Raw genomic sequence first — 23480 nt, forward strand, 5'->3', positions numbered from 1 at the left:
AAAGCATAGAGTATTTTTATTACTTTTTGCTTGTTTATACAAACAATGTTAAGTTATTATCAGGTGAAAATGATGAGTAATATGATAGTATTTGCAAGACTCATGGTAACCAACCAAAAAGCATACAATGTAGACACAAAAACATAAGAAGCAAGAAACTAAATTACAACACCAGAGAAAATGACCTTCACTAAAAGAATACAGGAAGGTAAGAAAGAAGGAAGAGAAGACCATAAAACAAGAAAACAAATGACAAAATGGCAGGAGTCAGTCCTTACATATCAATAATAACATTAAAAATAAATGGACTAAACTGTTCATCTAAAAATAAATGCTAAAATCAGTAGCATTTCTATATGGCAACAGTGAACAATGTGAAAAATAAATAAAAGAGTAATCCCATTTACAATAGCCACACAAAATTAAATATCAAGGAATTAACAAAAGAAGTTAAATCCATAATGAAAACTATAAAACACTGATGGAAAAAAGTGATTAGGAGTCAGGAAATAGAAAAAATATTCCTTGTTCATGGATTGGAAGACTCTATTTTTTAAATGTCCATACTATCCTAAACAATCTACAGATTCAATGCCATCCCTATCAAAATACCAATGACATTCTTCACAGAAATAAAATATCCTAAAATTTGTATAAAACCACAAAAGACCCAGAATACCCAAACTATCCTAAGCAATAAAAATGAAACCGGAGGAATCACATTACTTCACTTATAATTATACTACAGAACTATAGTAACCAAAAAAGCATGGTACTGGCAAAAAAACAGACTCATAGATCAATGGAAAAGAATAGAGAACCCATGAACAAATCCAGACACCTATAGTGAACTCATTTTCAACAAAGTTTCCAAGAACATACACTGGCAGAAAACAGTCTCTTCAATAAATGGTGTTTAGAAAACCACATATCTATATATAAAAGAATGAATCTAGACCCCTCTGTCTCACCATATACAAAATTCAAATGTAAATGGATTAAAGACTTACATCTAAGACTTAAGACTAAGAAACTACTACAATAAAACATTGGGGACAATCTCTAGGACTTTAGACTGGAGAAATATTTCTTGAATAGTACTCACAAACATGGACAACCAAAATTAAATAGACAAATGGGATCACATCAAGTTAAACAAATAATAACTTCTGCATAGCAAAGCATACAATCAACAAAGTGAATATTTTCTCCTACTGAATGGGAGAAAATACTTGCAAACTATTCATCTGACAAGGAGTTAATAACTAAAATACATATTAACAGGTAGCTCAAACAACTCTGTAGGAAAATAATAATCCAGTCAAAAATGGTCAAAATATTTGAATAGACATTTCTCAAAAGAAGACATACAAATGGCAAACAGGTATATGAAAAGGTGCTCAACATCATTGATCATCAAAGAAATTCACTACAATGGGATATCACCTCACCTCAATTAAAATGTCTTATATTCAAAAAATAGGCAATAACAAATGCTGGTGAGGATGTGAAGAAAGGGAACTCTCTTACACTGTTGATGGGAAGGTAAATTAGTAAAACCACCATGGAGAATTGTTTGGAGGGTCCTCAAAAAACAAAAAATTGAGATATAATATGATCTAACAAGTCCACTGCTAGGTGTATACCCAAAAAGAAAGAAAATCAGTATATCAAAGAGATACTTGCACTCATATGTTTGTTGCAGCACTGTTTACAATAGGCAATATTTGGAAGCAACCTAAGTGTCCATCAACAGATGAATGAATAAAGAACATGTAGTACATATACACAATGGAGTACTATTCAGCCATTAAACAAATGAGATACAAATATTTGCAACAACGAGGATAGAACTGGAGATCATTATGTTAAGTGAAATAAGCCAGGCACAGAAAGACATACGTCATATGTTCTCACTTATTTGGGGGAGGTAAAAAATTAACATAATTGAACTCATAAAGTTAGAGAATAGAAGCATGGTTACCCAAGGCTGAGAAGGATAGTAAGTGGCTGTTGGAGTGGCGGGGAAAGTGGGAATAGTTAATGGGTACAAAAAAATCGAAAGAATGAAAAAGACCTAGTATTTGATAGCACAACAGGGTAATTACAGTTCATAATAACTTAATTCTCATTTTGAAGTAACTTAAAAAGTGTAATTGGATAGTTTTTAACTCAATGGATAAATGCTTGAGGCGAAGGAAACCCCATTCTCCATGATCTTCTTATTTTACATTGCATGCTGGTATCAAAACATCTCATGCACCCCCTAAATATATATATGCTTACTATGTACTCACAAAATAAAAAAAAATAAAGTTAAAATTAACAAAATTATTCTAGCAATTTTGAATTATAGTATGTAATATGTAATGTTGTTAACTATATTCATCTTGATGTGCTATCAGACACTAAAATTTTTGTTTCTAACTAACTGTTTGTACCCATTAACAAACCTCACTTTATCTCCTTTCTCCAATCCTTTGAAATCTCTGTTAACTATCACTCCACTCTGCTTCCAAGAGAGCAAATTTTTTTAGCTGCTACATATGAGTGGGAACATGCAATATATGTTTTTTCTGCCTGCCTTATTTCACTTAACATATAAACTTCAATTCCATCAATATTGCTACAAATGACAGAATTTCATTTTTTGTTATGGCTAAGGAGTATTCCATTGTGTATAAATTTACTACTTTATAAAGTAGCTCTATTTTTAGTTTTCTGAGAAAAATCTATTTGTTTCCCATAATGGCTGTACTAATTTACATGCCCTCCAACAGTAAGAGTTCCCTTTTCTACACAGCCTCACCAGCAATTGCTTTATTTTTAGTTTTTGTCTTTTTGATAATAGCCATTCTAACTGTGGTAAAATAATATCTCATTGTGGATTCGACTTGTATTTCCCTCATGCTTAGTGACGTTGAGAATTTTTTGTATATCTGTTGGCAATTTTTATGTCTTATTTTAAGAAATATCCATTTGGATACTTTGCCCACTATTCAATGGGATTATTTGTTTGATTTTCTTTTTTCTTGTTGAGTAGTTTGATTTCCTTGTATATTCTGGATAGTAGTCTTGTTGGAAGATAGTGTGCAAATATTTTCCCTTATTCCAGTTTGTCTCTTCACCCTTTTTTTTTTTTTTTTTGCTGTGTACAAACTTTTTAGTATATTTTAGTTCCATTTGTCTATTTTTGTTTCTGTTTCCTGTATTTTTGAGGTCTTAGCCATAAAATATCTGCCCGGACCAATGTCCTGGAACATTTCTTCTATGTTTTCTTCTACCAGTTATAAAGATTCAGGCCTTACATTTAGGTCTTAAATCCATTTTGATTTGATATTTATTAATGGTGAGAGATAGGGTTCTAGTTTTATTATTTCTTATATGAATATCTAGTTTCTCCATAACCATTTTATTGAAGAAAGTGTTCTTTCCTCAATTTGTGCTGTTGGTACCTTTGTTTAAAATGAGTTGGTTGTTAATACGTGAATTTATTTCTGGTTTCTCTACTTTGTTTTATAGGTCTATGTGTCTGGTTTTATATCAATATTATATTGTTTCGGTTACTATCATTTTCTACTACATTTTGAAGCTAGGTATTCTGATGTTTCAGTTTTGTTCTTTTGGGTCCAAATTAATTTTTCTATTCAGGTTCTTTTGTGGTTTTATACAAATTTTAGAGTATTTTTCTATATCTGTGAAGAATGTCATTGGTATCCTGATGGAGATTGCATTAATTCTGTAAATTCCTTTGAGTAATATGGTCATTTAAATTATATTAATTCTTCCGATTTATGAGCATGGAATTTCTTTCCATTTGTTTTTGTCCTCTTTAATTTTTTCATCACTTTTTAAAATAGAGGTCTTTTACCTCCTTAGTTCCATTTTTTACTAGGTATTCTTGTAGCTACTGTAAATGAGATTGCTTTCTTAATTTTTCTGTCAGCTAGGTCGTTATTGGTGTATAGAAATACTAGTGATTTTGTGGGCCGGGTGCGGTGGCTCAAGTCTGTAATCCCAGCACTTTGGGAGGCCGAGGCGGGTGGAACACAAGGTCAGGAGATTGAGACCATCCTGGCTAACATAGTGAAACCCCGTCTCTACTAAAAATACAAAAAATTAGCCGGGCCTGGTGGCAGGCGCCTGTAGTCCCAGCTACTCAGGAGGCTGAGGCAGGAGAATGGTGTGAACCCAGGAGGTGGAGTTTGCAGTGAGCCAAGATCCAGCCATTGCACTTCAGCCTGGGCGACAGAGCGAGACTCTGTCTCAAAAAAAAAAAAAAAAAAAAAAAGAAACACCAGTGATTTTGTATATTGATTTTGTATCCTGCAACTTTACTGTATTCATTTATCAGCTCTAGAGTTTTTGGTGGTCTTTAGGTTTTTCTATATCTTAAAGCATGCCACCTGCAAAGAGATTTCCCTTTCCAAAGTAGGATGCCTTTTAGATCTTTCTCTTGCATGTATGCTCTGGCTAGGACTTTTAGTACTGAGGTTAATAGGACAGGTGAAAGTTGACATTTGTGTCTTGTTCCAGTTCTTAGAGGGAAGGTGATTAGTTTTTTCCCATTCACTATAATTTAGCTATGGGTTTATCATATATGACCTTTATTATGTTGAGGTATGCCCCTTCTATACTTAATTTATTGAGAGTTTTCATCATGAAGTGATGTTTAATATTGTTACATGACTTTTCTGTATCTATTGAGAGGATCATAAGGCTTATGTGCTCCATTCTGGTGATGTAATGCATCACATTTATTGATTTATTGATTTGGATATGCTGAGCCAACCTTACATCCTTGAGATAAATCCCACTTGATTAGAAATACTATATTTTGATGTGTTGTTAGATTTGGTTTGCAAATATTTTGTTAAGGATTTCTATGTCTATTTTCATCAGGAATATCAGCCTTTAATTTTCTTTCTTTTTTTTTTTGGTAGTGACTTTCTCTGATTTTGCTATCAGGGTAATGATGGCCTCACATAATTAGTTGAAAGAATCCCCCCCCTTCAACTGTTGAAATAATTCACACAGAATTGGTGTTAATTCTTCATTATCTGTTTGATAAAATTTGGAAGCAAAGACATTTGAACCTGGGATTTTCCTTGTTGGGAGATTTTTATTACTTTTTAAATTTTAATATTAGTCTGTTTATTTGGGGTTCTGCTGTCTGTTTTTCTTGGTAAACTAGCTAGCAGTATATCAATTTGTAAAAATCTTTTTTAAAAAGACAAGTTTCCATTTTGTTGATCCATTGGTTTTTTATATCTATTTCAGCTAGTTCTGCTCCAATCTTTATTGTTCTTTTGTTCTACTGTTTTTGAGTTTTATTTGTTCTTGATCTTCCAGTTCCTTGAGGTGCATAATTAGATTGTTTATTTGAAATTTTCTACTTTTCTGATATGGGTATTTATTGCTATAGATTTCCCTTTAGCACTGTTTTTTGCTGTATCATATAAGTTTTATTAGATTGTCTTCCATTTTCATTTGTTTTATTTTTTTATTCTTCTTAATTTTCTCATTGATCCCATGGTAATTCAGGGACATATTATTTAATTTCCATTTACTTGTACGGTTTTCAAAGTTCCTCTTGTTACCGATTTCTAGATTTATTTTATTGTGGTCTTAGAAGATACTTGATATTATTTTAAGTTTATAAATTTTGTTGAGAGTTGCATTGTGGTCTAACATATGGCCTATCTTGGAGAATGTTCCATGTGCTGATGAGAAGAATGTGTATTCTGCAGCTGTTGCATAAAATGTTCTATAAATATCTGTCAGGTCCATTTGGTCTATAGTGCAGTTTAAATCCAATGTTTTATTGTTGATTTTCTGTCTAGGTGCTTAGAGTTCATGCTTAGAGTGGGTGCTTAGAGTGGGTGTTGATGTTTCCACCACTGTACTGAAGTCTTGCTTTAGATTTAATAATATTTGTTTTATATATATAAGTGCTTTGATGTTGAGTGCATATATATTTAGAATTGTTATATCCTCTTGCCAAATTGATTCCTTTATCATTATATAATGACTTTCTTTTTCTCTTTTTACAGTTTTTATGTAAAGTCTGTTTTCAATCTTACATAAGTATAGCTAACCCTGCTCACTTTTGGTTTCCATTTGTGTGGAATATCTATTTCCATTCCTTCACTTTCAGTTGATATGTGTCCTCATAGGTGATGTGAGTTTATTGTAGGCAGCATAGATTTTGATCTTTGAAAAAAATCCATTCCGTCAGTCTTTATTATTTAAGTGGACAATATAATACATTTACATTCAAGGTTATTATTGACAGATAATGACTTGTTCAGGTCATATTGCCAATTGTTTCCTGATTGATTATTTTGTATATCCTTTGCTCCTTTCTTTTGGTTTAACATTGAGGTTTGGCGGTTTTGGTAGTTATTTGCAATAGTAACATTTGAATGCTTTCTCCTTCTTGTTTGTGTGTCTGCTCCGTATGTGAAGTATATACTTTCATGTGTTTTCACAATGGTAAATATTTTCCTTTCATTTCCAGATGTAGGACTCCCTTAACTACTTTGTGTGGGGCCAGTCTAATGGTGATTAATTCTCTTAGTTTCTGCTTGTATGAGGAAGACATCACTTCTCCTTTATTTTTGAACAGTAGCTTTGCTGGGTATAATATTCTTGTCTGTCAGGTTTTTTCTTCAATACTTTGAACATATCATCTCATTCTCTCCTGGACTGTAAAGTTCCTGCCAAGAAATTCACTGTTAGTCTGATGGGGGTTTTCTTATATGTGACATGACACATTTATCTTGTTGGTTTTGGAATTTTCTTTGTCTTTGACTTTTGACAATTTGAATATAATGTGCCTTGGTAAGACCTTTTTGATTTGACTCTATTTGCAGATGTTTGAGCTTCCTGTATCTGGAAGTCTGTATCGCTTGCAAGACTTCAGAAGTTTTTAGTGATAATTTTGTCAGATAGGTTTTCTCTATACTTTTCCATCTCTTTTCCTCCCGTAACACCCCAAATTAAAGCATTTGGCTGCCTTATGGTATCCCATATGTCACATAGGCTTGTTTATAGTTCACTATTTTTATATTTTCTTTTATTTTCTCTCTATATAGAGAAATAAACAATAAAATAATATACAGATAAAAGATTATATCCAACTGTGTTATTTCAAAAGAACTATCTTCAAGTATGGAATTTTTTTCTTTAGCTTGATCTAGTCTATTGCTGAGGATCTCAGTTATATCATTTATTTCATTCGTTGAATTCTTCATTTATGGAAGTTCTGTTTAGTTCTTTTTTATGATATCTATCACTTTTTTGAATTTTTCATTTAGATCATAAATTGATTTTCTGGTTTGTTTGTATTGTTTATGTGTTTTCTCTTGAAACTCACTGAGCTTCTTTGGTATCCTTATTTTGAATTCTTTTTAAGGCTATTTATTGGATTCTTTTTTGTTTGAATTTGTTGCATGAGAATTATTCCAGTTTTTTGGAGGTGCCATGTTTCCTTGCTTTTTCATGTTTCTCGTGTCCTCACATTAGTTTCTGTTCAACTGATGTAACAGTTGCTTATTACAATTTGGATTTTGGTATTGGATTTCATAAGCAAAGACTTTTTCCTGTAGATGTATCTATAGTGTTGTTTGAGTAGAGCGCCTTAGCTTTAATTCTAGATGTGTGCAGCAGCATATTCTCTGTATTTTGTCTGTGAGCAGCATCAGCGATATCTGTAATTTCCTCTGTGGCTTGGACTGCTTTTGTTAGTGGAGGCTGTGGTAAGGCTTTATTGAAGAAGGGAACACTGAGTCAAGCCAGTCTTGTGCCCCTGTGGCAGCAATGGCAGGCCAAGTGGAATGCCTGTTCTTGGGTCCCAAGCAATATATGTGGGCACTGGTGTTAGTTAACAGGTTCAGGTAGGCTAATTCTTTGGCTCCCATGCATTTTGGCTGGGGCTGGCAGCTGCAGTAGTGGATTGGGTTGGTGGGTGGGTCCTTAGGATCCTGCTCAGTGTATGTAATGTCAGTGATAGCAGTAGTTGTGGTGGGCAAACCCTTGGGTATGCAGGTAGCAGCATGTGCTGATACCAGTGGTGGTGGTGATGGGCTGGGTGAATCAGTCACTAGTTTCCCAGGTGACATGAGCAGGTGGGTGCAGACAATGGTTGTGACAATAGGATGGGCAGGCTGGTCATTAGGCCCCTGGGAGGGGTGTGCAGATGCTGGTGATGGTAGGTAGGGTGGGGTGATCCCCAGAAGACAGGCGGTGGCCAAATCATGTATGGCCTTGAACCATATTGGATTGTACTCAGAGGAAATAAGGGACAAGTCAAGTAATTTTTTTAATATGACTTGCCAGGTTTATATTTTATAAAGAAAACAAGTAGTAGCTTAAAAAATCAATTAGAGAAGAGCGAGCAAGGAGGCAATTGTCAGCATTAAAGTAAATGGTAGATGTTTAAAAATGGAGAAAAAATTGTTGGTATACAAGCAATATTATCTTTATAAACTTAAAGCCTTGACATAATTATATGTATTTTATTACTAATTATAAAATTGCATTATTATGTAAAGGAAGTAATAAAAAATCCCTCAAGTGGTTTTAAATCATGTTCTTGTTTTCCAAAAATAAGTTATTTGATAACAGCCTTGTTAGTAATTTAATAATTTTTAATTGATGACTTATGGCCTAAAGGATCTTTCATACCAGTATACAACAAACCAATTGTGTAATTAGTAAGAATTTAATGATTCAAGTGACAGTTTTCCAAACTGTTGCATTTAGTAGATTTTTCAGAGTAAGACTGTTATGCTGTACATTATTTTTAAAAACTTTATTTTTAAGCTCTGACCCATCTTTTCTTAACTATAAATCTCTATAAGAAGAATTCTACCTTCAAAAAGACTGTATATAGAAAATAATATAATAATTGACTTTGTTTTTATTAATTATAAAATTCCAGAGTCATATTCTATTTTATATTTCATAAGCATTCAATTTATTTATAAAAATTTAGTGATGTATTAGAGCCTGTATGAAAAGAGAATTAAAGAAAAGCAAACAAACTATGAGAAATTTTATTGCCATATTTCTATTTTTGTTTTCAACATGTTAAGCATTTTATCTTCTTAAGCATTTGCTTCAAACCTCTGGCACATTGTTTTATAGCTGCAAGATGTTTACTATACTTGGAGAAATCACATTTTCATTGACTGTGTCAGAAGGTTGGGGAACGGTGAGGAGGGATGAAGGGCATTCTCCCCATGCTACTCTTGCCTTTGTGTATTAGTCAGGGTTCTCCAGAGAAACAGAACCAATAGAAGATACATAGATATAGATGATATAGATAGATCTAGATATAGATATAAATATAGATGATGTATAGATGTCTAGATATAAGATTTATTCTAGCAATTGGCTCATTGTAGTTATTCAGATTAAAAGTTCCATGATCTATTGTCTCCAAGCTGAGGAACCAGGAAAACCTGTGGTGTAATTCAGTCCAAGTCTGAAGGCTTGTGGTGGTGCAGGGGACCTATTAGATGATGGTGTAAGTTCAGGTCTGAGTCTGAAGGCTTAAGGACCAGGAGCTCCACTATGCAAGTACAGGAGAAGATGAATGGCTCAACTCTAGCAGAGAGAGCAAATTTCCCCTTCCTCCATCTTTTATTTTGTTCAGTTTCTCAGTGAATTGAATATGCTCAGCCACATTGGGGAGGGACATCTGCTTTAGCCAGCTCACCAAGTCAAATACTGACCTCTTTCAGAAACATCCTCACAAACGCACACAAAAGTTGTCTTACCAGCTATCTGGGCATCCATTAGCTCACAAGTTAACACAAAATTAACCTTCACACTTTATCAGGGAGAAAATTTTTTTTTCTTAAATCTCTGAAGGATATTTTATCTGCTATTGGCCAAAATTGAGTTCCATTCAAATCCTAGGACCTAGCAGAGGTATAGGATCACCATGATTGGCTCAGGCAAATAAAGATGTATCCCTTGGAGCTGAACACATTATTTCTGAATAAAATTGAGGTTTTGCTAGCATGGCATGATGAGATATTCTATACTCATGATAAATTATCTGCAAGCAAAATGATGTCAACCTGTGGGAGAGAGAGAAACTAACATTTGCTGAATGCCTGTGTTTGTCAGTTACTATGCTCTAAGCTTTCTACAGGTTAGAGAAGAAAAGGCAAATCTGATATTTTAAAAATAACATTACTGCCATATTTTGCATCTCTTTATCTTTGGGTTAATACTTTTAACATCTTTAATATCTTTAAATGTTAAAATGTTAATTTGTTTATAAATATGTATTCAATATAAAAATCAGTGAAAAATATTGAAGAGCAGAAGCTGTATCCAAAATGTCAGAAGCTCCTACATTTTGGATTAATTCAATCATTTAGACTATATAGGTATTTACAGAGTATGGGTGTAGGTACACCAAAAAGTTTCAAGAAAATATCCTAAGAGATGTACATCTATTGAGGGGAACCAAGTTTTGAAAATCTAAATTTTTATTACAAATAAAGCAGTGTAATGAAAAACAAAACTTGGAATAAGAGTGTGAATGTGGATGAAACAATCACTGATAGAAGACTTTGTCTATATTCTCATTATTGCTTCCTTTATGATCCTTAGGTGTAAAGACAGTTTATATTCTTTCATACTGTTCAGTTCACAGTATGCCATATTCATTAGGCTGTCTGTTCAAAGCTATCCCTTTTGTGTTTTACTTACTTCATTTTATATCATCAATTCCACTTTATTTTAGTTCTCCCTTTCCTCTGATCTGCTTTCCTGTACTCCTCCAACGTCATCTGTTCCCACTGTCCTGAATTAATGTGTTCTGAAATATGCGTGAAACATAGCATATGTAGTGTTGTGATATGTGTGCTTTAATTTACAGACATGATATTTAAATATAAATCATATTATTTTCCTTGTTGACACTATTTTTGAGGTATAGGCATGTTTCTACTGCTTCACAGTTTTGCATTCACCATACTTTGCTGAGGCATTCTCCATGTAATACTCCATTTTGATGCCTAGGAAAATTCATTGCTATAAAGAGGGCAGTTCCAAGATGGCCAAATAGGAACATCTCCAGTCTACAGCTCCCAGCTTGAGCAATGCAGAACATGGGTGATCTCTGCATTTCCAACTGAGGTACCAGGTTCATCTCACTGGGGCTTGTCAGACAGTGGGTGCAGGACAGTGGGTGCAGCCCACCGAGCATGAGCTAAAGCAGAGCAAGGCATCACCTCACCCAGGAAGTGCAAGGGGTCAGAGAATTCCCTTTCCCAGCCAAGGGAAGCTGTGACAGATGTCACCTGGAAAATTGGGTCACTCCCACCCTAATACTGTGCTTTACCAATGGTCTTAGCAAACGGCACACCAGGAGATTATATCCCACGCCTGGCTCGGAGGGTCCTATGCCCACAGAGCCTTGCTCATTGCTAGCACAGCAGTCTGAGATCGAACTGCACAGCACCAGCGAGGCTGGGGGAGGGGCGCCTGCCATTGCTGAGGCTTAAGTAGGTAAACAAAGCGGCCAGGAAGCTCGAACTGGGTGAAGCCCACCACAGCTCAAGCAGGCCTGCCTGCCTCTGTAGACTCCACCTCTGGGGGCAGGGCATAGCTGAAAAAAAGGCAGCAGAAACCTCCACAGACTTAAATATCCCTGCCTGACAGCTTGGAAGAGAGTAGTGGTTCTCCTAGCACAGAGTTTGAGATCAGAGAGCAGTCAGGCTGCCTTCTCAAGTGAGTCCCTGACCCCCGAGTAGCCTAACTGGGAGGCACCCCCCCGTAGGGGTAGACTGACACCTAACACAGCCGGCTACCCCTCTGAGATGAAGCTTCCAGAGGAATGATCAGGCAGCAACATTTGCCGTTCAGCAATATTCGCTGCTCTGCAGCCTCTGCTGCTGATACCCAGGCAAACAGGGTCTGGAGTGGACCTCCAGCAAACTCCAACAGACCTGCCACTAAAGGTTCTGGGTGTTAGAAGGAAAATTAACAAACAGAAAGGACATCCACACCAAAACCCCATCTGTACATCACTATCATCAAAGACCAAAGGTAGATAAAATCACAAAGATGGGGAAAAAACAGAGCAGAAAAACTGGAAACTCTAAAAATCAGAGCACCTCTCCCCCTCCAAAGGAACACAGCTCCTCACCAGCAATGGAACAAAGCTGGACAGAGAATGACTTTGATGAGTTGAGAGAAGAAGGCTTCAGACAATCAAACTTCTCCAAGCTAAAGGAGGAAGTTCGAACCCATCGTAAAGAAGCTAAAAACTTTGAAAAAAGATTAGACAAATGGCTAACTAGAATAAACAGTGTAGAAAAGTCCTTAAATGACCTGATGGAGCTGAAAACCATGGCACGAGAATTACGTGACAAATGCACAAGCTTCAGTAACCGATTCGATCAACTGGAAGAAAGGGTATCAGTGATTGAAGATCAAATGAATGAAATGAAGCAAGAAGATGAGTTTAGAGAAAGAAGAGTAAAAAGAAATGAACGAAGCCTCCAAGAAATATGGGGCTAAGTGAAAACACCAAATCTACGTCTGATTGGTATATCTGAAAGTGACGAGGAGAATGGAACCAAGTTGGAAAATACTCTGCAGGATATTATCCAGGAGAACTTCCCCAACCTAGCAAGGCAGGACAACATTCAAATTCAAGAAATACAGAGAATGCCACAAAGATACTCCTCAAGAAGAGCAACTCCAAGACACCTAATTGTCAGATTCACCAAAGTTGAAACGAAGGAAAAAATGTTAAGGGCAGCCAGAGAGAAAGGTCGGGTTACCCACAAAGGGAAGCCCATCAGACTAACAGTGGATCGCTCTGCAGAAACTCTACAAGCCAGAAGAGAGTGGGGGCCAATATTCAACATTCTTAAAGAAAAGAATTTTCAACCCAGAATTTCTTATCTAGCCAAATTAATTTTCATAAGTGAAGGAGAAATAAAATCCTTTATAGACAAGCAAATTCTGAGAGATTTTGTCACCAACAGACCTGCCCTACAACAGCTTCTGAAGGAAGCACTAAACATGGAAAGGAACAACCAGTACTAGCCACTGCAAAAACATGCCAAATTGTAAAGATGATCAATGCTAGGAAGAAACTGCATCAACTAATGAGCAAAATAACCAGCTAACATCATAATGACAGGATCAAATTCACACAAAACAATATTAACCTTAAATGTAAATGGGCTAAATGCTCCAATTAAAAGACACAGACTGGCAACATGGATAAAGAGTCAAGCCCCATCAGTGTGCTATATTCAGGAGACCCATCTCACGTGCAGAGACACACATAGGCTCAAAATAAAGGGATGGAGGAAGATCTACCAAGCAAATGGAAAACAAAAAAAGGCAGGCGTTGCAATTCTAGTCTCTGATAAAATAGACTTTAAACCAACAAAGATCAAAAGAGACGGCCGGGCGCGGTGGCTCACGCCTGTAATCCCAGCACTTTGGGAGTCCGAGGTGGGTGGATCACGAGGTCAGGAGATCGAGACCATCCTGGCTAACACGGTGAAACCCCGTCTCTACTAAAAATACAAAAAATTAGCCAGGCGAGGTGGTGGGCACCTGTAGTCCCAACTACGCGGGAGGCTGAGGCAGGAGAATGGCGTGAACCCCTAGGGGCGGAGCCTGCAGTGAGCCGAGATCGTGCCACTGCACTCCAGCCTGGGGGACAAAGCGAGACTCCTTCTCAAAAAAAAAAAAAAAAAAAAAACAAAAGAGACAAGAAGTCCATTACATAATGGTAAAGGGATCAATTCAACAAAAAAAGCTAACTATCCTAAATATATATGCACCCAATTCAGGGGCACCCAGATTCATAAAGCAAGTTCTTATCGACCTACAAAGAGACTTAGACTCCTACACAATAATAATGGGAGACTTTAACACTCCACTGTCAGCATTAGACAGATCAATGAGACAGAAAGTTAAAAAGCATATCCAGGAATTGAATTCAACTCTGCACCAAGTGGACCTAATAGACATCTACAGAACTCTCCACCCCAAATCAACAGAATATACATTCTTCTCAGCACCACATTGCACGTATTCCAAAATTGACCACATAGCTGGAAGTAAAGCTCTCCTCAGCAAATGTAAAAGAACAGAAATTATAACAACCTGTCTCTTAGACCATAGTGCAATCAAACTAGAACTCAGTATTAAGAAACTCACTCAAAACCGCTCGACTACATGAAAACTGAACAACCTGTTCCTGAATGACTACTGGGTACATAATGAAATGAAGGCAGAAATAAAGATGTTCTTTGAAACCAATGAGAACAAAGACACAACATACCACAATCTCTGGGACACATTTAAAGCAGTGTGTAGAGGGAATTTATAGTACGAAATGCCCACAAAAGAAAGCAGAAAAGAACTAAAATTGACACCCTAGCATCACAATTAAAATAACTAGAGAAACAAGAGCAAACACATTCAAAAGCTAGCAGAAGGCAAGAAATAACTAAGATCAGAGGAGAATTGAAGGAGATAGAGACACAAAAAACCCTTCAAAAAAATCAATGAATCCAAGAGCTTGTTTTTTGAAAAGATCAACAAAATTGATAGACTGCTAGCAAGACTAATAAGAAAAGAGAGAAGAATCAAATAGACGCAATAAAAAATGATAAAGAGGATATCACCACTGATCCCAGAGAAATACAAACTACCATCAGATAATATTATAAACACCTCTGCACAAATAGACTAGAAAATCTTGGAGAAATGGATAAATTCTTGGACACATACACCCTCCCAAGACTAAACCAGGAAGAAGTTGAATCCCTAAATAGACCAATAACAGACTCTGAAATTGAGGCAATAATTACTAGCCTACCAAACAAAAAAAGTCCAGGACCAGACGGATTCACAGCCAAATTCTACCAGAGGTACAAGGAGGAGCTGGTACTATTCCTTCTGAAACTATTCCAATCAATAGAAAAAGAGGGAATCCTCCCTAACTCATTTTATGAGGCCAGCATCATCCTGATACCCAAGCCTGGCAGAGACACAACAAAAAAAGCAAATTTTAGACCAGTATCCCTGATGGACATCGATGCAAAAGTCCTCAATAAAATACTGGCAAACCGAATCCAACAGCACATCAAAAAGCTTATCTACCATGATCAAGTGGACTTCATCCCTGGGATGCAAGGCTGGTTCAACATATGCAAATCAATAAACATAATCCAGCATATAAACAGAACCAAAGACAAAAACCACATGATTATCTCAATAGATGCAGAAAAAGCCTTTGGCAAAATTCAACAGCCCTTCATGCTAAAACTTCTCAATAAATTAGGTATTGATGGGATGTATCTCAAAATCATAAGAGCTATCTATGAAAAACCCACAGCCAATATCATACTGAATGGGCAAAAACTGGAAGCATTCCTTTTGAAAACTGGCACAAGACAGGGATGCCCTCTCTCACCACTCCTATTCAACATAGTATTGGAAGTTCTGGCCAGGGCAATCAGGCAGGAGAAAGAAATAAAGGATATTCAATTAGGAAAAGAGGAAGTCAAATTGTCCCTGTTTGCAGATGATATGATTGTATATTTAGAAAACCCCATCGTCTCAGCACAAAATGTCCTTAAGCTGATAAGCAACTTCAGCAAAGTCTCAGGATATAAAATCAATGTGCAGAAATCACAAGCATTCCTGTACACCAATCACAGACAAACAGAGAGCCAAATCATGAGTGAACTCCCTTTCACAATTGCTTCAAAGAGAATAAAATACCTAGGAATCCAATCTACAAGGGATGTGAAGGACCTCTTCAAGGAGAACTACAAACCACTGCTCAATGAAATAAAAGAGGACACAAACAAATGGAAAAACATTCCATGCTCATGGGTAGGAAGAATCAATATCGTGAAAATGGCCATACTGCCCAAGGTAATTTATAGATTCAATGCCATCCGCATCAAGCTACCAATGACTTTCTTCACAGAATTGGAAAAAACTACTTTAAAGTTCATATAGGACCAAAAAAGAGCCCCCATGGCCAAGACAATCCTAAGCCAAAAGAACAAAGCTGGAGGCATCATGCTACCTGACTTCAAACTATACCACAAGGCTACAGTAACCAAAACAGCATGGTACTGGTACCAAAACAGAGATATAGACCAATGGAACAGAACAGAGCCCTCAGAAATAATACCACACATCTACAACCATCTGATCTTTGACAAACCTGACAAAAACAAGAAATGGGGAAAGGATTCCCTATTTAATAAATGGTGCTGGGAAAACTGGCTAGCCATATGTAGAAAGCTGAAACTGGATCCCTTCCTTACACCTTATACAAAAATTAATTCAAGATGGATTAAAGACTTACATGTTAGACCTAAAATCATAGAAACCCTAGAAGAAAACCTAGGCAATAACATTCAGGACATAGACATGGGCAAGGACTTCATGTCTGAAGCACCAAAAGCAATGACAACACAAGCCAAAATTGACAAATGGGATCTAATTAAACTAAAGAGCTTCTGCACAGCAAAAGAAACTACGATCACAGTGAACAGGCAACCTACAGAGTGGGAGAAAATTTTTGCAATCTACTCATCTGACAAAGGGCTAATATCCAGAATCTACAATGAACTCAAACAAATTTACATGAAAAAAAAACAAACAACCTCATCAAAAATTGGGTGAAGGATACGAACAGACACTTCTCAAAAGAAGTCATTTATGCAGCCAACAGACACATGAGAAAGTGCTCATCATCACTGGCCATCAGAGAAATGCAAATCAAAACCACAGTGAGATACCATCTCACACCAGTTAGAATGGCGATCATTAAAAAGTCAGGAAACAATAGGTGCTGGAGAGGATGTGGAGAAATAGGAACACTTTTACACTGTTGGTGGGAGTGCAAACTAGTTCAATCTTTGTGGAAGACAGTGTGGCAATTCCTCAAGGATCTAGAACCAGAAATACCATTTTACCCAACCATCACATTACTACTGGGTATATATCCAAAGGATTATAAATCATGCTGCTATAAAGACACAGGCACACGTATGTTCATTGTGGCACCATTCACAATAGCAAAGACATGGAACCAACCCAAATGTCCATCAATGATAGGCTGGATTAAGAAAATGTGGCACATATAAACCATGGAATACTATGCAGCCATAAAAAATGATGAGTTCATGTATTTTGTACGGACATGGATGAAGCTGGAAACCATCATTCTCAGCACACTATCGCAAGGACAGAAAACCAAACACTGCATGTTCTCACTCATAGGTGGGAACTGAACAATGAGAACACTTGGACACAGGAAGGGGAACACCACACACCAGGGCCTGTTGTGGGATGGGGGTAGCAGGGAGGGATAGCATTAGGAGGTATACCTAATGTAAATGACGAGTTAATGGGTGCAGCACACCAACATGGAACATGTATACATATGTAACAAACTTGCACGTTGTGCACATGTAGCCTAGAACTTAAAGTATAATAATAAAAAAAAGAAAGAGTAGATTCTTTTAATGGGATAATATGCCCATATTAGTTTGTGTATCAGTAAAGATATGGTGAGAGACCACCACAGGGATTTAGAGAATAGGATTTCATACAGAGAATTGGAAGAGTTTGAGTAGATAATGTCAGAAAAGTTTTCTGTTCGGTTTCAGATTGCTTCCCGTCTTCCATGACATCAGGAATGTGAACACCTCCAATGTTCATGGATGGGTAACTCTCAAAAACACACATGGAAGCTGCTAAGAAAATCCCACATCTGCTTCCCATGCCATTGCCTGCTGCTGTCACACTGTATCCCGTACACCTTCCGAATCACATGTGAGTGCTTTTTGTTGAAAGATCTACAATAGCACTAAATTTTGGAAAATGTATTTCCATACTTCCATCTTCTGTGACACATGATAAAATATAGAGGAGAGGGGAGATTACAGTTTGTTTTCTGTAAACAATATCTATCATATCAGGCTTAAGCATGCCAAATTTTTATAAAGAGTACTTAATTGGATTCTACGAATGGTCATTTTTACACACTTACACCAGGGCCTAAAATCCATCTCCTCTTGTTTTTGCAATTTACTAGAAATGATACATATTTCTACCACTCATGGTAAATGTAAACCAGAATCTTACAGTTGCTTTTGATCTGGGTTTCTCTAATATCTGGTAGATTCAAGTATCTTTTTATATGCTCTTTAGTCATTCAAGCCTATAGTTCTCTAAACTGCTCATTAATATCTCTTGGTCACCTTATATTGATTTTTCTAATTATTTTTATTTGATTTAGATATTCTTTAGTACATTGATGTGGTTAGGCTTGTTTCTTCATCCAAATCTCATCTTGCATTGTAATCCCCATGATTCCCATGTGTCAAAGAAGACACCAGGTAGAGGCAACTGCATTATGGGAGCAGTTTCCCCCATGCTGTTCTCATGATAGTAAGTTCTCATGAGATATAATGGTTTTATAAGGGACTCTTCCCCCATGGCTGGGCACCTCTCCTTCTTGCTGCCTTGTGAACAAGGTGCTTTGCATCCCCTTCACCTTCCACCATGATTGTAAGTTTCCTGAGGCCTCCCCAGCCATGCTGAACTGTGATTAAATTAAGCCTCTTCGCTTTATAGATTACCCAGTCTTGGGCTGTTCTTAATAGCGGTATGAAAACAGACTAATATGTACCTTATAGATATTCATCCCTTGGCCATTTTATTTTTATTTTTATTTTACTTTAAGTTCTGGGATACATGTGCAGAACATGCAAGTTTGTTACATAGGTATACACGTGCCATGGTTGTTTGCTGCACCTATTGATCTGTCCTGTTAATTCCGTCCCCATGCCTTCCAACCCTCAACAGGCCCTGGTGTGTGTTGTTCCCCACCCTGTGTCCACATGTTCTTATTGTTCAAGACCCACTTATGAGTGAGAACATGCAGTGTTTGGTTTTCTGTTCCTGTGTTAGTTTGTTGAGGATAATGGCTTTCGGCTTCATCCATGTCCCTGCAAAGGACATGATCTAATTCCTTCTTAATGGCTGCATAGTATCCCATAAGGTATATATACCACATTTTCTTTATCCAGTCTATCATTGATGAGCATTTGGGTTGGTTCCATGTCTTTGCTATTGTAAATAGTGCTGCAATAAACATACATGTGCATGTGTGAATGTGTCTTTATAGTAGCATGATTTATATTCCTTTGAGTATGTACCCAGTAATGGGATTGCTGGGTCAAATGGTATTTCTGGTTCTAGATCCTTGAGGAATCACCATACTGCCTTCCACAATGATTGAATTCATTTACCTTCCCACCAACGGTGTAAAAGTGTTCCTGTTTCTCCATAGCCTCACTGGTATCTTTTCTTTCTTGTCTTTTTAATAATTGCCATTCTGACTGGCATGAGATGGTATCTCACTGTGGTTTTGATTTGCATTTCTCTAATAATCAATGATGTTGAGCTTTTTCATGTTTTTTGGCCACATAAATGTTTTCTTTTGAGAAGTGTCTGTTCATATCTTTTGCCCACTTTTCGTTGTTTTCTTTTTATTGTAAATTTAAGTTCCTTGTAAATTCTGGATATTAGACCTTTGTCAGATGGGTAGATTGCAAAAATTTTCTTCTATTCTGTAGGTTGCCTGTTCACTCTGATGATAGTTTCTTTTGCTGTGCAGAAGCTCTTTAGTTTTATTATATTTAGTTAAATGTTTACTTAATTAGATCCCATTTGTCAATTTTGGCTTTTGTTGCAATTGCTTTTGGTGTTTTCGTCATGAAGTCTTTGCCCATGCCTTGGCCATTTTAGATGACATAAACATCTTCTCCCAGCCACATGTGTTTCTTCACTTTAACTAACTTACATTGAATAGAAATCAATTGTTAATCATATGACTTTTAACTTTGGTATCTTATAAAAAATTACTTTCCTAGCCTTTGGTAAATACTACCCCACCATTTTTACAATTAGGTTATCATGTGTAACTTTAAGAAGCTTTCATTAATGTGTCACTTCATATTGTGAATTTGAATAAAATATAAATAAAAAGGGACTCCCCTATTCTCAGCAGTAATGTGACTATTTTATGCAATTGAATTTTTGCATATCATTTATAGAGTCATGGTAGAGTTTACTATGTTTTCTAAATGTTCTGATCTTTGTTTATAAATTTATTTACAGTTTGTTTAATAATATTTATGATTTATTTATTATTAATATGATCACTAAGATTTTGGTTTTATCCTGTGCATGTTCTGTTTTGTTTTGTTAACTGATATCTTTGCTTATTAACTTAGACATGGTGTCTGCTGGGCTCTACCCTTCTCAAAACTGAGGGTCCTCTGCCTTCTGCACATTAATTTCTTTGTTAATGAATAAAAGAGGCACATATCCAAAAAACTTTTCTTTGTTGCAGGGGAGTAACTTTCTGATGGAAGTATGAGCTAAAAATAAACTTTCCCCACAGGGGACAGGAATAGAGGTGCCATTTCATGGCATGAAAGTGCCGTCAGAACACCTCTATACTCCCACTTCATGCATATAGCATTTTAGGATTGGATGAGAGACTCAGTTACTTTTTAAAGTACTTGCATTCTTAGTTATGCACTGATCAATCCTTCAAAATGGCTATGCATCCAGAATCAAGTAGAATGTTCTATAAAAAAGCTGAAGCCATAATAATGGACAGAGGTGAATTAACATCTTTTATTTTACATTTTGGGATTCATAATTTTGCTTTTACAAGAAGAACAAAAATTATAAGTATTCATGGCCTTTCCTCCTACCCAGCTCACCCCCTACAGCATATTATATCTCTGCCTGCTTAGCCCCTGGGCTTTCGCTGTCTGCATTGTTGGTAATGGGAGGGGAAATAGAACTGGAAGAGCAAGGAAATCAATAGTCACATCATGAATGCAGAATTGTAAAAAGAGTAAAGAAGAGAATAATGGGAAAGCAAAAAAAAAAAAAAAAGGGAAGTAAGCAAACTCCAACAGGATTATATGTGATCTGAAACTGAGAATACTTAGAAAATAAGAGCTTTTGATGGCAACTGAAGGCTTATAAAATGTTGAGAGAAGACTTGTGGAACGGGGCTTGGAGAGAGGGCTGGTAGAAAAACATGAAAATTTTTCTGTGTCTTAGGAGATTTGCTTCTTTAATGCTTTACAGAGTCTTAAACACTTAAACTGCCTTTCAATTTTCTAAGGAAGTCTGGTGATTATTTAATTATAACTGCGCTCAGACTTAGCTGAAGATAGCTGAGATTTATGTGGGTTCATTTGATTCATTTTGTCCTTAGAATAAAAAAAATTTTTAAGTAAATATGCCATTATGTTATATTCTCTTAACTAAGAAGTGCGTGTGTGTGTGTGTGTGTGAGAGAGAGATATTTTAAAATATTTTACTGATAATTTTTCTGCCGATTATATGAAATTTTGTGTTACATTGCTTAAGCATATGCTCAAGCACAAAACACAGAAAAGAACATTTTACGAAATACTGGCTTAAGAAGATTACCACTGGAGCTCTGTAGTCCTACAACCTAGATAGCTAAACGCTTTCTATATAGTGAATATATAGTAGCTATTTAAATTGATATAAGTGAAGACAAATCTAGACACATTAATGTATATGGAGATAGTAATAATTGTTATTAATCTATTGGCACAATTAGTAAAATCATTCTGCTTTACAAGACTTATACTTTCTTTCTTTCTTTCTTTCTTTCTTTTTTCATTGAGAAAGAGTCTGGCTCTGTCGCCCAGGCTGGAGTGCAGTGGCGCAATCTTGGCTCACTGCAAACTCTGCCTCCTGGGTTCACGCCATTCTCTCCTCAGCCTCCCAAGTAGCTGGGACTACAGGCGCCCGCCACCACGCCCGGCTAATTTTTTTGCATTTTTGGTAGAGATGGGGTTTCACCGTGTTAGTAAGGGTGGTCTCGATCTCCTAACCTCATGATTCGCCCATCTCAACCTTCCAAAGTGCTGCGATTACAGGCGTGAGCCACCATGCCCAGCTGACTTGTACTTTCAAAACCAGTGATTTCGCAGAGTTTCCTAGGATTCTGGCGTCTCAAACACCGTTTCAGGGGGTACATGAAGTCATACTATTTCATAGCAATGCTAAAATGTTATTTACCTTTTTGCTTTTAGTTCTTCCATAAGTGTACACTGGAGTTTTCCAGCAGCTATATCCCATGTAATATTGCAACAGATTAAATGCAGAAACATAGATGAATAACCATCTTCATTCTATTAAGGCTGATATTTTTAAAGTTCTGACAACTATAAAATGATGTGACTCTTTTCACCATTTTTGTTTTAAAAATATAGTCTTTTTTATTAAACTGTTATTTATGCTAGCATTAAATGGTTCATTTTATTGCTATTTTAAATAAATTAAAACTATATATTTAACTTATTTCCATTTTAATTTCTTACACAGTAAATATTAATAAATGTATTCATCAGCAATAGAACATTTTAGGGACTTTAATATATTTTCAGAGTGCAAAGTGGCTCTGAGACCATAAAATTTGAGAATTTCAGTCCTAAATACTTTTAAATAAATATATTTATCAGGATACAGAGGTCACTGGTTTTTTGGGGGTTCCATATGTATCTTTGTTAAGGACTTAAAAGAATGGAAAAGATAAACGAGGAAGAATAAATGAAAGAAAGAGGACAAAGAACACGTTGCAAACAGAATTGAAGGGACATATTAGTTCTCTTTATCTCACTTGGCATGTCTTATAGACAAAAATGTCTCTTCTATAGGAATAAATAAATCACAGCAAAGGATTGGAGGTCTGCAACTATCTCAAAACCGCATGCATGGGCAACCAAAATGAAGCATGAAAAGAAAAATACTTGGACTTTCAAGTTTAAAAAGTAATAATTATTACTAAACTTGTTACATTCCACTTTAGCAATTATAAGGGCACACATTTTTATTTCATGACAGTTATAAGAGCTTTATTAATAAAGTAAGTACATAAAATAATTAAAAACCTTTAAAAAATCACTGAACGATTTAAATGTATGTGACATAGAGACACTGTGCCAATGTCACAGTAAGCCTATCTTTCAAAAAAAATAAAAATAAATGTTTATTGCAAAACATCCAAGTTGTCCCAGTGTATATACATAAGTCATGTAAAATATTAATAAGCTCATTATTGCACCAATCTGATACCAAATCAGTAAGTCAATTTAGTGCTTATAATGTAGTGTTACATTGATTTAATGATGCTATTAGTGATATTTGCAGTGATTGGACTGGCATAAACAATTAGTATTTAGGATACTCTTTCTTGGTAGAAAAAACACCTAATTCCACTAATTGCCTCGAGTTCTGCTTCTATTAACTGCACACTTTGTACATGCTAATAATCTTATTATCAGCTGCTGCTCAGTTAATTAAAATTCATGTCTACAAGCATAAACCAAAAT

Source organism: Symphalangus syndactylus, chromosome 3, assembly GCF_028878055.3.
Source record: "Symphalangus syndactylus isolate Jambi chromosome 3, NHGRI_mSymSyn1-v2.1_pri, whole genome shotgun sequence".
NCBI lineage: Eukaryota > Metazoa > Chordata > Mammalia > Primates > Hylobatidae > Symphalangus > Symphalangus syndactylus.